Raw genomic sequence first — 14,874 nt, 5'->3', positions numbered from 1 at the left:
GGAGGAGGATCAGAACTGCCAATGCCGGGCATGGAATGATAAACCAGCTTATGATTTATTTTCATTAAATAGAAAAAAAAATGCCGCATTGGGATAATATTGTCTGATTCGGCCTAATCTGGCCCCTGATGAGTGGACAGGAGACCAGTCAGCTTTGATTAGCAGCAGGGCGTGGGCACTGTCCACTTCTCATCATTCATGGCCGTCAGCAAGGCTGAAGCGTTCCTCGAAACGCAGGTAAACTGTAACAAATCGTTCCTCCACGCGAATTACGCCCGTTCCTCCATAATAGCCTGACAGGAGGCAGCGGATGCGCCACTCTAAAATACACTCTGACAGTTGGTCGCATTCGGGCAACTAAAAAAACAGTGGAGCCCTTCACAGTCATCAGCGCGCACTTCACGGACGCGTTGAGCATGTGTCGCTCTCTCTCTGTGCCCTTGGAAGCGATACCGGACGAAACGTGGCTGTGAGAGGCGATAAAGGACACTTAAAACGGTCATTTAAGAAGACCCCAACACTGTTCTACTGCATGCCTACATCTGCATAAATGCGTGAGAGCTTGTATGTCTTTGCTCGGTCCTCCTAATAGCAGTTTGCGCATTGCCTCTCCATGTGGTTTCATCTCAGGGGGAAATCACTGCAGCGGATTGTGACGCCTGGCCAGGAAATTATTGGCTGCTCTTTACCCTCTCTGGACAAACTGCACAGCTCTCGCCGACTTAAGAGAGCAGAAAACAGCCTAAAAGATTCCTACGTGTAATACTCCATGCCACGTGTAATAAGGATCCACGTGCAACAAGGATTCATGCAGATTGTCTTTTTTTATTTCTTAAATTATTTTTTATTTATATGTTTATATGTTTATATATTCTCCTTTCTTATAGAGATCTCTTTGACACAGGGAATGCAAGTAATTCTGTTGCACTTGTTACAATGACAGTAAAGATAACCTGAGTTCTGCTTCTATAGGCAGCATGGGCATCGATCTGCAGCACATCACAGTGCCACAGGACTTGTCTGGCATTTTCCTCAGCCTATCAGCAGACATCTGGATCTTGGCCTCAGCGGTCCTCTCTGTGGTTACATACATTATTCCCCCCCAAACCGACAGACTCACAGAGCTTCTCAGGATGATTTATCCAGATCCTGTGCAATTGTTGTTTGTGGAGAGCAGAAAAGAATAAATCAAACTCACATAAGTCCCATATTATGGGAATTGCAATTCACTGTCAACACCGTCAAAAGGTTGTGCAACAAAATATTAAGTTAGGGGTACCATCATTTTTGTCCAGGCCTGTTTCATGAGTTTATTTTTTTTAAATAATTCTGTTGAAGCATGGTTGAAAATTAATGTCTGACTTTCATTGGTTAAATTTCATAGAATTTTTATTTATTATTAGTTTTGTCAGATTAAAGTTATTTCTGTGACCATTGTGAGTTTTTCTTTCATTGACTGAAGGGTACCAACAATTTTGTCCACGTGTGTATCTATAACTCACCACAAGCATTCTGAAATCTAAAAAGTGCTCAAACAGGGATTGAAGAAGAGATGTCATACTACATAATAATAACATTATTAACGTTACATCTTTTGGGCCGTAAAGTGGTTTGGGGGTGCTCTGTGTTTGGTGTGTCTGCCAATCAACCCATCAGTCAGGAGCATTTAACTTTACTTTACTTTATTTAGCAGACGCTTTTATCCAAAGCCACTTACAAGAGGAAGACACCAGCAATTCTCGTTCGATTTCTATAGAATATTGAGTTTACAAACTAAGAGCCCTGATAAGGTTCAACTTGTCAGCGAAGAGCATGCTCAGATATTGTTAGGTGCTAGACGAAGAAAAATTATAATGCTTTTATACATTTTATATACACTCTCCTTTTATGGTGTGTTGTTCCTCCTGTCGGTTGTTGTTGTTATGAAAGCTCATTCTATGTTTTGATTGGTTGTTTACTTCTAACTGTAAATAAAAGCTTAACATTTCACTTCGGCCTGGTACGTGTGTATTCCCGCATCACACATCCTTCTTCTTTCTTCTTGTTCTTCACCTTTTCCCAACCCCTAGACGAGGACGTGACATGATTAAAAAATATTTTTTCAAATTACTTTTAGTATCATTCATCGAACATTTTACATGAAATATGTAATGTATCAGCATTAACATGACCAGCATTTACATTGCCTCTTGTTACATCACGTCATAAGGGTTCAAAGAAAGATCTATGAAAACAACACTAATGTGCAGCCTCTGTAACATGTTAATAATGAAAAAATTCTGATGTTTTTATTTATATTTATTTAAAAAGTGTAGGTTTGGGCCCTCCGATCCCACACATTTCATATCTCCTACATCTTTTACTCCTTCATCAGCAGCTGTGTTCTAGTGAGTGAATTTGAAATGCTTGTCAATTTTTCGTTGCATGCGGCTCCATAAATATATTATGACAAAAATCTGAAAAAGGACAAAGCACAGAAGGGACCAGGTCAACACAATTATTTACCAGTATTAAATAAACTTTAAAATGCTTCCAAAAAGAGCCCTAGACTCACTTTATGGTGGAGCCATCAACATCCATCTGTTCTGTCTAATATATTCCCTCTGTGGTCATATTCATCTTTCTGCGGCAATATGCCTACATATTCAGCTCCTGGAGAAATATGAAAGGCGTGCATGACTGAGTTTCACCTTCTCCCTGTGAACTTCTCTTCTCTTCAAACCTGAGTAAAAGAGCTTTCTTCTCTTCAAATTACCAAAGGTTTTAGGAAATGTCATTTTTTCACCAAGCACTTTACCATAAGCAGTAGGATCTGCAAGAGCAATAACTGGTTCTGGACAATCTCGACTGATCAACATCTGAATGTCATGCTTAATGCCACGGTGGACACCAGGGATGTCCAGGTGGCCTAGTAGATGGACGTTGCACAGCATAATCTGCACAGAGCATTTTCACTATAATACAAAAATGCTGTTTGTGTCAATTAATAGTGTTCAATTCATCAGATTCGCTGCTGAACATCATCGATTGCAGGAATAGTTTCCAAAATGGATATTTATTGAGGAGCAAAGTCGTTTGTTGAGACAACTCCGCAACTCCATCCACAGCGGCAGCAGGAACAAAGTTCTCACGGTGAAGCATGCAGAGAATACAAGGTACCAAACCACGCAGGATATAATGCTCTAAAGTGAAGTGATTGTCATTATGATACACAGCAGCACAGCACACGGTGCACAAAGTGAAATGTGTCCTCTGCATTTAACCTCACACTTAGTGAGCAGTGGGCAGCCATGACAGGCGCCCGGGGGTACGGTACTTTGCTCAGTGGCACCTTGGCGGACTGGGATTCAAACCAGGAACCTTCTGATTACAGGGCCGCTTCCTAAACCCGCTAGGCCACCACTGCCCCAAATGCTGACTTCAAGCACATGCAATCAGAAGATTCTTAAATATCCCACCAAGCCCAACCAATATCTGCACTTCATGTATCATCCTATAAATGAGTGTAATATTGCAATACACTATCAGCCAAAGGTTTGGATGCATCTACTCATTTTACAGGTCTGAAGACACAGGATTTTGAAATATCAAACGTGAATTTATGTAATATAGCAATCGAAAAGTTGAACATTTGTGTCTCTCCAAAGCAGGGAGCTTTTGCTGTGATGGCAGCATTCCACACTCTTGGCTTACCTGAAACGGGTAAGGAAGCGGACCCGTAATCGTAAGGTTGTCGGTTCAAATCTTGAGGTGCCAAGATACCACTGAGGTGCCACGGAGCAAGGTTCGTCCCCACACACTGATCATCACGTGCCTTTCATGGCTTCTTACTGCTCACCAAGGTTAATGTCTTTACAATTTCCATTGAATTGGGCCGTATCAGTCAGTGCCTCCTCCACTAGACAGCACCATGCGGCTCGCAGTTCACGTCACCGCTTATTTTGCAGCAGGTTTTGAACCTCTTTAATTAAAATAAGAGTATATGTTCCATTCTTCTTTTATTTTCTGGTTGATAACACCAAAAGCTATGCATAGTTGGCTTAGGTGGAGACCAGCACAGCTGCTACCAACACGAACCAAAACTCCAAATGATGTAGATAAGCCTGCACAATCCTCCCCCCTCAGGAATGGAGGTGGCCCTGGACCATCAGGCGGCTTCTGACCCTCCACCTTTTTTCTTTTATTTCCGTATACCCAGAATCCCTTACAGCAACACCCACAACCTGGAACACACGCAAAACGCACACTGCCCATGTGCATATGTAACACGCATATTTAACCCTTTGTTAAACTTTTCTATGAAACCTATGTGTTGCATTTTCATACTTTTTTATTTCCTTTTGAGAAGTTACCGCATTAATAAAGAAAATATGCTTTTGTTGCTAATTTTGTTTTCTCATTTTTCATGTGGATAATAGTGAAGAACGGCCAGCCTCAATGCCAATAATAATAACATTAACAATAATTTGCTGGATTGGAATTGAAAACAGCAATTTAATATTTTAAGATTGCACGGAGGGAGACAACGAGGACTGAAGCATTAATTCCATTTCCCTCTCGGCTCTCCAGGCACCTGGAATGGCGGCCGCAGCTCTCCGTCCTGCCTGCCCCTGAGGACTGGGGTCCTAGCAACAGCCCACTTCAGCCCCGAACAGCCCATCAGGCAGAGGCACAACAGTCCTCAAGGTGCGACATTGAGCCTCGTCCACTTGCGCACCGCAATCGGCGTCCTGTCGCGAGAAAGCATGATCTGGTTATGTGCTTCGCCACGCGGGCCGCGGCAAGCGATGGAGCGTTGTATTGATTTTTTTATTTTTGTCTTTTGGGCCATACGACATATGAAAACACAAGTTACTCAGTCACACATCATTTGTTCAAAGAAAAAAAAAAATAATACAAACAATCCAGAGTGCATATCTGTGGGCTTCGATTTCACCCCAAGGCTCCCCCTGCAGCAGCTGTGCACTTAATGAGAAAAACGGCAGTACGTTTCGTTCCTCCTTCTCTCTCTAAATTACATTTCTGTTTCAAATGAAGAGGTCATTTTAAGAATAAAATCATAACACTCCTGCTCGGAGGAGGAGGAGGAGGAGTGAACAACGCAACGTCTCAGTTGTAAACACCGGGGGATCGAACCCCAGCCCTTAAACGGCCATTAAAATCACACACAAGCCGCTTTAAACCCGCACAACTAGCGCGGCGTGTGCCGGAATATTAAATTACGCGCCGCGGCGCCGGCTCGGGGTCCCGGAGTTATCAAGGTGGGCCCTGGCCTCACATCTTGTTTATCGATCCCCCAGCTGGAGAATTAAGTGGCCCATAAATCTACCGGCCTGGAGTTCTGCACCTTCAGCTCGGGGCGAGGCAAAGCACCTCTTCAACATTACATCTAAAATGTGACTTGGGTAGAACATTCGGGCCTTTCCAAAGTGCTACGTGAGTTTGAAGATATCCAAACATCTGGAGAAGAAAAGGTTCACTTACCGTTTACGTCTCGCTCTTGTCTATAGAAGACACGAAAGTACCGTGTTTTGATTAAAAAATTCTAAACATCAGCATAAAAAAGATGATGCAGTTAATTCATTTAGACTTGCTGACGCATAAAAAAAATGTTATTTTATTCCTTACATCTGCTCTATTGCACAAGAGAAAAGTCCAAATAAAAAATCAGACAAAAAAAAAAATATGATGACTCTGCTACGGAGGACGTGTCACCACTGGACTTCAAAGTGTAATAAACGGGGAGACACCTCTACTACACCGGTTACCCGTGCAGAACCGTGCAGGATAAGCTGCGAATAAAACAGTGGGGATCCAGCCGAGCTGCTGGTGACAGGCAGTGTTTGGATTCTATGAGGTCTGAAGTTTTTCCGGCTGACGGGGACATTTACAACTCCCGCAGCTCTGTTTATTATCCACAAGCGAATGGAGGAATTGAGCGCTTCACCAACGTCCTGAAGGACTGCTTGCTGAATGGAGAACCAGGGAAGTTGTTTATGTCAGTTTTTTTCTCGAGCACATATTGTGTGGCGAACCTCCCGAACTCTCCTTTCTATCACGTGGACGTCCCTGTGGAGCTGTGGAGTGGTGACCTCGTGCACATCAGCGTTCTGGGTCTGCTGCAAAGTGAATTGAAACATCAAGTCCAGCAGAAGCAACAACCAGATCAAAGATTATTCCAATTACTGCCGTGGTGCACAAACACCAGGAGGACATCAAGGGTACCTCAGAACAAGGTACCTTCAAAATCGTGCAGATTATTCACGCCATGCTGCGGGTAAGATTCTTCTAGAGTTTAGATCTCTGAGTGAGCTTCGCGACTGATTGTCAGGATGCATCCTCTAAAGACACCTACAGCAAAACCAAAGAAACGAAAGTTAGGAGAAATAGGAGGCCAGTCAGTACATCAAGCCCACTTGACTACTAAGTGTTTCCTGGATCTTGTTGTTTTCGGATTAAAGGCATATAAGGATAGAGCATTGATCCAATCAATGGTGGATTTTCACAAATTTTTACCCACATTTACATTTTACATTTACCAGACGCCCTTGTCCAAAGCGACTTACAATCAGTACTTACAGGGACAGTCCCCCCCCTGGAGACACTCAGGGTTAAGTGTCTTGCTCAGGAACATAATGGTAGAAAGTGGGATTTGAACCTGGGTCTTTTGGTTCATAGGCGAGTGTGTTACCCACTAGGCTACTGGCACCACGTCCTAAAATCATCCAGTGCCTTCCTAGACCAAAGGCCAATTTTTACACGACTACAGTTAATTTTAATGACAGTGTTGTTCATTGCTCCTAAAGCCCTCCTGCTAAACAGTGAGGTTCTACCTCTCAGGCACCACAAATAGATTTAATTTAGACTTTTATTTCTTCTGTACTCCAAGTCACCTTCATGAAGGCTTGTTCAGCAGATTTATACAGACATTTCTTAAGGTTATAGTGCTTGTCCAAGGTTATGCAATATGAACTGATGAACATGAGCTTGTGTCAAAGCACTCTTTTCAAGCAGTATCAAGACTCTCTGGGAGAACATTCCGCAATTTACCCCGACACCGACGTTCTTCCTGCCAGCCCGAACAGATTGGCTTGAACACCTTTAAAAATAATCCCACTGAACCGGAGGGGCGCTGAGAGCATTTTAATGAATGACGAAGCGTTGCAGCTCTGCAGTTTAGATGATAATTAGATTTCAGTAGCTCTTCGGGGACATCAAGGGACAAAACCAGCAAATGCAAATAGAAAACCTCCAAGGTGCCTCTTAACTAGAATAGTTCTAACTAAGCTTTCCACGTTGGGAACCCATGGAAGCGCTAAATGTTTAAAATACATTTCTAAAATACATGTGTTCTGAAAAGAAATGGGTTTTTGCTTGTCGTTGGACTTTAAATAACGATGTGCCCAGTGCAATGGCCTGTCCTGTTTCCCCCTGTTTAACTGCAGTCTAGGGAGTATCAGTGCAAGACCTTCATTACTATGTGGAGGAAATATGGCACCACCTGGATTTTGCAAAGACCAAGGCGCCCCTCAAAAATGATGATCAGGCAAGGAGAGAGCTCATCAAAATAGCTTCCATAGTCGCCTACCACTCCCTGCATATTACAATTGCGTTGCGAATTCTGCAAAAGTATACGGATGAAAGCAATTTCTCCCGAGCTCCCTGAACTGAAAAACATTCCGTATCTGAAAACCGCGCTGGAGAAAGACTCGCGGCCTGATCAGTCCAAGCCTGAATTCTATCTTAATTTCAAAAGGTGGGGGCTTGGTGCCAAGCCATCACCGCTCAATTCCCAACGAACAGCTCTCAAGCAGAGTGGTGGCAGCACCAAGTAATGGGGCTTCTTTTCTTCACCTGGGACCGGAGCGGGGACCAGGGGCCCAGCAGCACCCGGTGATCTTATTAAATGCTGTTCAAAATGACAGAAGAGGATTGTGTTATTAACACGATTCATTTAAAAATGTTTCACATTAACATGTTCCATATTAAACTCATCATAGGGCAGTGGGCGATGCATGTCAACTATCTTATGAGTTGGAGATCCTTAAGAAGACAATCCATCCATTAATATCATTTGTGTGCTGCACTGCACGTCCTTTAATTTTACTCCTACACAAGCACTCCTCGAGTTCTCACTGTCGGCCTTGCCACGTGTGTCATTAGTTATCATTATTTTGCTAACCGTAACAGAATTCTAATTAATCTAGAATCAAAGCGGACATGTTCTGTGCCTCCAGGAATCATTTCACGCTCATATGGATGCATGATTGCCCCGCCCCGCCCTGTCTCTTCATTCAGAACACTGCCTTGAATCGCCCAACACTGCTTGTCCCCATGCGAAGAGCTGTAACTTTCGCAACACCCTAATTTCTCCCTTTAAAACAGCTCAATAAAAGTCATCAGCCACGCTGAGGAGGGTTGTAGATCGAACACGCCGTAAAAAGTTCTGTTTTTAATCCATCTGTCTGCAACATATTCCCCGGCTTTTGCTTCATTCTTCAGCTATGTGCATGACGGCATTTTCCTGAAAACAGGGTAACAAGTTGTAAAGTCAAGATTTGATCGCACCGCCAGAGCGGACCGGCGGCGCTGCTGCTTTAAAAGCCAGAATCATGTGTCTCAGATTGGACCCTTAATTGGTTTAATCATCCATAAATTACCAAGACAATATTATCCCCTAATTACAATGATACTTTGATCTATCTTATCATCATTGCCGGAAATAAACCTAACCGTTGCACTGCAGGCTAATGCAGCCCGTGGTGGAGATTATGCAGGGCTCGTCTGGAGTGGATTTTTGTTTATTCGTCCTCGTGTTTATTTTCCGTGCGCCGATTCACTCTTAATTCCAAATGTCAGGGCTTGTTTTCGGGACGGGGGGTCCACAATCGATTTGAATGAAAATGAGGGAGCGCATCCTCGTTCTTCCTCTGCCGCTTTCCCTTTTATGTTCTGAATTCTGGGTCACTGTAGTGTGATTTATTTCCCCCCCGACCCCTCCCCAGAGTAAATGTGAAAAGGGCATAGAATGTCAGCAGAGAGTTCCAGAACCTGACTGGCAGGTCCTGCCGTCTGTAGGCTAGTTCATAGAACCTCTGCAGGCTATTCATAACATATATATACGTATATAAATATATGTGCAATGCTAGCAAACACTGCATTTCATAAACAGGTCAGACCATTGAAATGCTGCACCCACGTCTGTTCACTGTAGCACGTAAAAAAGAAAAAAGAAATAAAAATACAGACAAACAAAACCAACCAATGTCAACCTTTCTTTCTTTCTAAAGTGAAGTGATTGTCACATGTGATACACAGCAGCACAGCACAGTGAAATTTTTCCTCTACATTTAACCCATCACCCTGAGTGAGCAGTGGGCAGCCATGACAGGCGCCCGGGGAGCAGTGTGTGGGGACGGTGCTTTGCTCAGTGGCACCTCGGTGGCACCTTGGCGGATCGGGATTCGAACTGGCAACCTTCTGATTATGGGGCCGCTTCCTTAACCGCTAGGCCACCACTGCCCCCATAACATGCCATTAGACTAAATCTAATTACTGTGTTAGTTGTCATTTTGAAAACGTACAAAACTCAAATTTAGGGTTGCCACATTTCATGCCGAAAAAAACGTACGCCTACCACAGTAAGGAATTGCCACAAGTGCCAAGAAATGCAATGGTTGTGGTAAATCTGAACCATCTCAAAATCTCAAAAAAGTATAACTAGGCATACTTAATATTTTCACCACACACACACACACACACACACACACACACACACACACACACACACATATATATATATATATATATATATATATATATATATATACACACACACACACACACACACACACACACACTTTTCAGTTAGCATCTTGGTCAAAATGTACATGCACAAAATCAGCCATATTTTTCACTATAATCACTATTGCAGCCCCCCGGTGGTCACACGGCTCCATAATATAACTTGCCAAAATACGAATATGAATGCATTGGCCTACAATGAGAAAAAGTAAAAAGTTCAATTATTTTATTCTAAATTAAATGCATGGTTTTATACTGCAATGGCAGAGAGAGGTTAAAGAATGTGATTTCAATGGAAGTGAATGGGGCATTTTTGGCCACAAAGGTGTTGCGAGGGAGTATTTCACATTAGCCAAAATATACTAATGCAATCAAATCCATTTTGTTGTTGCTTTCGAAAAATGTACAGTAATGTCAGAGGAGGAACTGAACGGAACCCTCTCACCCATGCCTGTACTATTGTTCGTCGAACGCCACATTTGCACGGCTGCTAATCGCCACCTGTAGTAGCAGAATCATAAAAAGATCTGATTTCCCTCCCGTGCATGTATATGCCAAGGAGAGCAGTCCGATTTAATGGCTATAAGTATAGATTAAGATTATATAGCTGTTCTCTAATTTGGTGTTTTGTTGATAGTGCTGGGTGACCCATGGCTGGCAGCCATCTGTAGATTTCCTGCACCGTTGCAATATTAGTAATAGATGAGATTTTAACATGCACCATTAAAATATGAACCCAACATGCTGAATGCGTGGTCTAACGTTAGCGATCAACGCAGAAGGAGAAGTCCTAATGAGAGACCTTTCCTGCTCCCAAAGAGAAAAGTGGAGCTCTCTGGTGATTGAGGTACGTATTAATATATTTTGATGCGAATCAGAACAAATGACCTCCCCTCTCAGGAAATGAAAGCTGTAGGATGTGAGTGTACATTATGGGAATAGTGGAGTGGGTGCCGTGCAACATTACTCACCGATGGCGCAGGCCGGCAAAGCTGTTAATAAAGCCACAGCGACACGCTCTCCATCACTGCTAATAGAGAGATTGTCATAGCCTGCCATTTCCAGGCCTCGCAGCGCCCAGAGTGAATGGATAGTGCAGGGCATCGGCACCCATATGTTCTCATCCAGAGACAATGGAGAGCGTGTTCTGAACGAGGTGTTCTGTACACGGAACTGATGCACAGGGATAAAACTCAAACGCTGTTGTTCAGACAATCACCTGAGTATGGGCCTGCAGATCAGAGCAAGGCCAACATCATTAAAGAGCCGTATCTACCCGTTTCACGTGGAGGATCTAGGACTACAGAGGCCACACAACAATGCCTCCAGGGCCACAAAGTGCAGCTGTTATTCAATCCTCTGCTTTGCTAACATTTCGCTGCGTAAGAGCTCACGTTGTTTTTTTTTTTCCGCTTTTGAACTGCATTCACAGTAGACCTTCAGACCAAATAAAAGAGATTCCCACAGTACTACGTTCCACCTGTGTTAGTTATACCTACAAAAAGAGCTCTAGCACCAAGATCAATCCATCATTATGAATGTTGGCACAAGTTCAATCTCAAAACACTCGACTGAAATATTGATTACATGCATTAACGTAGGTGAGAATGGACCGGAAAGCCCTCTCTTTCCTGCATTTTGCAATTTGTCATTTATTTGGTTAGACTGAGATGAAAGTGAATTTAATCACAGGATCTTACATAACTAATATATCACCGGTACCCATATACCCAAAAAACCCATGGCAAAGTGTTAGTATTTGTGCGATGCCACAGTGCCCTGGGTCCTTAAGGCTCTTTTCTGTGTCGAGTCTGCGTTTCGGATTTCTTTTCTGTTTATTAAAAACCCCCTCTTCCCCGATGTCTGCCCCTTCAACCCCGGTAGCATTACAATCTGAGAGACTTTGGCGGGGACCACCTACACTTCATGGGTTCGGTAGGTTCTTGCAGCAAGGCAATACACCCTGCATCACGGCAAAATTGTTCAGTGTTTAATGAATAATCATTTTTAAAAAAAAAGGCCGGTGTGTTGACTTGGTCTACTGTGCGATGTGCCGGAAGAACAAGATGCTAAAAATCGTGGCAGCGCCGTGCCTCTTTAAATAGTCTTGAGGAGTCCATATCCCGAAAGGTCAGAGTTAGGGATGCAACGATGCACTCAACTTGCAATTCGACACGATTCACAATTTTAAGTTCATGGTACAATTTTATCGTGATGAATGAGATGACAAATCATGATTGAAACTGATACTTAATCTAAATACAATACAGGCCAAAAGTTTGGACACACCTTCTCATTCTATGTGTTTTCTTTATTTTCATGACCATTTACGTTGGTAGATTCTCACTGAAGGCATCAAAACTATGAATGAACACATGTGGAGTTATGTACTTAACAAAAAAAATAAATAGTTTTGATGCCTTCAGTGAGAATCTACCAATTTAAATGGTCATGAAAATAAAGAAAACAGAAAATTAGATGGTGTGTCCAAACTTTTGGCCAGTTCTGTATTTTGAATCCAATTTTTTTTCATTTTATAGAAAATAATTCACAATTATAACAATTTAAATGTATAATTCCTAGTGCGCAGTTATCAGGTGGTTGTAATGTTGTGGCAGAGGGGTACACACTGTTCCTTCTTTTACCTGCTTGTGAGAAAATGAATCCATATTACAATATTACATATTGCAACTGCACTGTCATTTTATTTGACAAAAAAACCGAGGAGGTGAGCTTCACAATTTGTAAAGATTTGCAAATGAGGAGTTGAAAGAGTTGTTTGGAGCCACAGAATTCTCACTGCAAGGGGCCAATTAAACAGTGTAAATGGATACGATTGATTGAGGGAACTGTAAATCTGATCTTACAAGAGCGGACATCGCTTTTTTTGCATTTGTTTCCCTGGTAAGTTCCCGAAAGAAGTTCATTATTCACACCTTGCCAATTGCAGTCACGCAGCTCCAAATTGGACACACCTCTGATGTCTTACTAATTTCACTGTCGAGTGACCTGGCTAACCAGATTTTCTGTGCAACGTCCCGCAGTGAAACTGTCAACTGTAACAAATATCAACAATTATTAAATTATTTCCCTTTTGATTAATAATCTAGTCGAAATACAGCACATGTCTTCCTTTGAGCCCAATTCCCACTATGCATAAAACATCACAAACATATTAGCATAATTCCAGTTTCTTTTATTGCCCCTCAGATGTAATAACCTTCTCCTATTCCGCACACTTTTGCACTAGAATGATGTTCGCCTAGTGGCATGGTCAAAGGGCGGGATTGGCATGACATTATCTTGCTACGTAAAAGGGCAGGTAGCCGGGTGTGCGCGTAGAGGGGACGGGGGCACGGTGCTGTGCCATTCCGCTGATAAGGACGGAGGGAGCATCTGGCAAGGAAGGAAATCATCTCCTGCCAAGGCCGCTGTATCCAAGCAGCGCGTTCTCACAGGATGCTACTGCGAGGCGATGGAGTGCCATTAATATTCCGAGAGGCAAAATGTCAGTGAAAACTCCATGCACAGCGTCAGTTACCAGGCATGCAAGTTAAAAGGACGGCGTGTGCCTGTGTGTGTGTGTGTGTGTGTGTGTGTGTGTGTGTGCATGTGGGCGGAGAATGAGCGCCGCTCTGTTTTTCATCATTTAGTCGTACAAAAGCCCCATCCGTTCATTCAAATGCTGCTTGACTGTCAGAGCTTGCTTATGCGCGTCGGCCCTTTTAAAAGGTTTTGCTTGCGTATCGGCCTGTCCCCCCCCCGAACGCTGTGTGGACTCGGAATTTCGGAATGTCACCGACTGATCCAGGTAGCTCTTGTGGTGGCCTGCACACTGGGCTGCGGCAGTGCTGGCTCACGCCATGTATACAGAAAGGCGACGGCACTGCAATAAATTACACTGACAAGGAATCAGCAAATAAATCACCTTGGGGTGGCCCACGCACAGAGAGGATAATTTATTTTGTTCTCCAGAGGTGAGGACGTTTAAGCAGAAAGTGCTGCGCAGCAGAGTGAACTCTTCCCTTTCAAACAGTTTGATCAAATACAGTTTGAAACTAACGTTTTTTTGTTCTGTTTTTTTTTTTTTTACTAAAAATTGGTTTTTATGGAATGTTAGAATATCAATCAGTTAGATTATTGTTGGGGGTAAAAATGCAACAAACTGATTTTGCAGATACAGTGGAAAATTTGTAAATTTTAGGTACCCTGTGTCATAACTTATTGGCACAGGTTATTGACAAAATTATTAAACTAAGTCTCTATGGATATAGATAGTGTATTAATCTGTTGATGCACTACCAGTCAAACGTTTTGGCACGCCTTCTCATTTATGGGTCTTGCGTTTTTCACATGATTGAACAAAATGGAAGACACAGTTCAAGGAAATAAAATGTGAGGGAATGTATTAGTCTCCAGAGTAGGGAGCTTAAGTGCATAATTAATAATGAAGTCTGACTAAATTCCAGATATTTGACATCATGTTTTGGGGCAATATTTAGATGCTAATGATATCTGAAAAGTTACTGGGTATCATATTATACATATTATATAATATAATAGACTGCTCCATGAGTGTCAGGCCTATCAGGTCAGGTGGATTTTTCCACGTTGCCAATGAGATTGGAAAGCACCAGAAGGATAAAACCTGCCCAAAGATACTCTTTCAATCGTCGCAGACCGTGCTCTCCACCGTACGTGCCCTGCATTTCACTCATATGAATGCCTGAAAAACACAACGGGACTTACTAATAAAAGCAGCAGTGAGGGCAGCTGCCATGATTTAAAATATATCAAACCGTTAAAGATGAATAAGATATTGAGCAGCTGAGTTTTGTTCCATGTAAAAAAGCTATTTGAAGCTATTTCATCGTTTGGAAGGTATTTTGTCAGACGGCCAACAAGCTAGTCAGCTGTTTATATTGTGAACTTTGCCATATTTTGTATGGAAGATTTTAGCTAATCGAACCACTAGTTTATATTTTGCTGGCATCATTTGGAGTTTGTGTCTGTGTAAACCTAACATTTGTGGTTATAGTGTGTTATTAGCCATTATCTTCAAAAAGGACT

This window comes from Denticeps clupeoides, chromosome 1, assembly GCF_900700375.1.
Source record: "Denticeps clupeoides chromosome 1, fDenClu1.1, whole genome shotgun sequence".
Taxonomy (NCBI): Eukaryota; Metazoa; Chordata; class Actinopteri; order Clupeiformes; family Denticipitidae; genus Denticeps; species Denticeps clupeoides.
Note: the sequence above shows the minus strand (reverse complement) of the source record.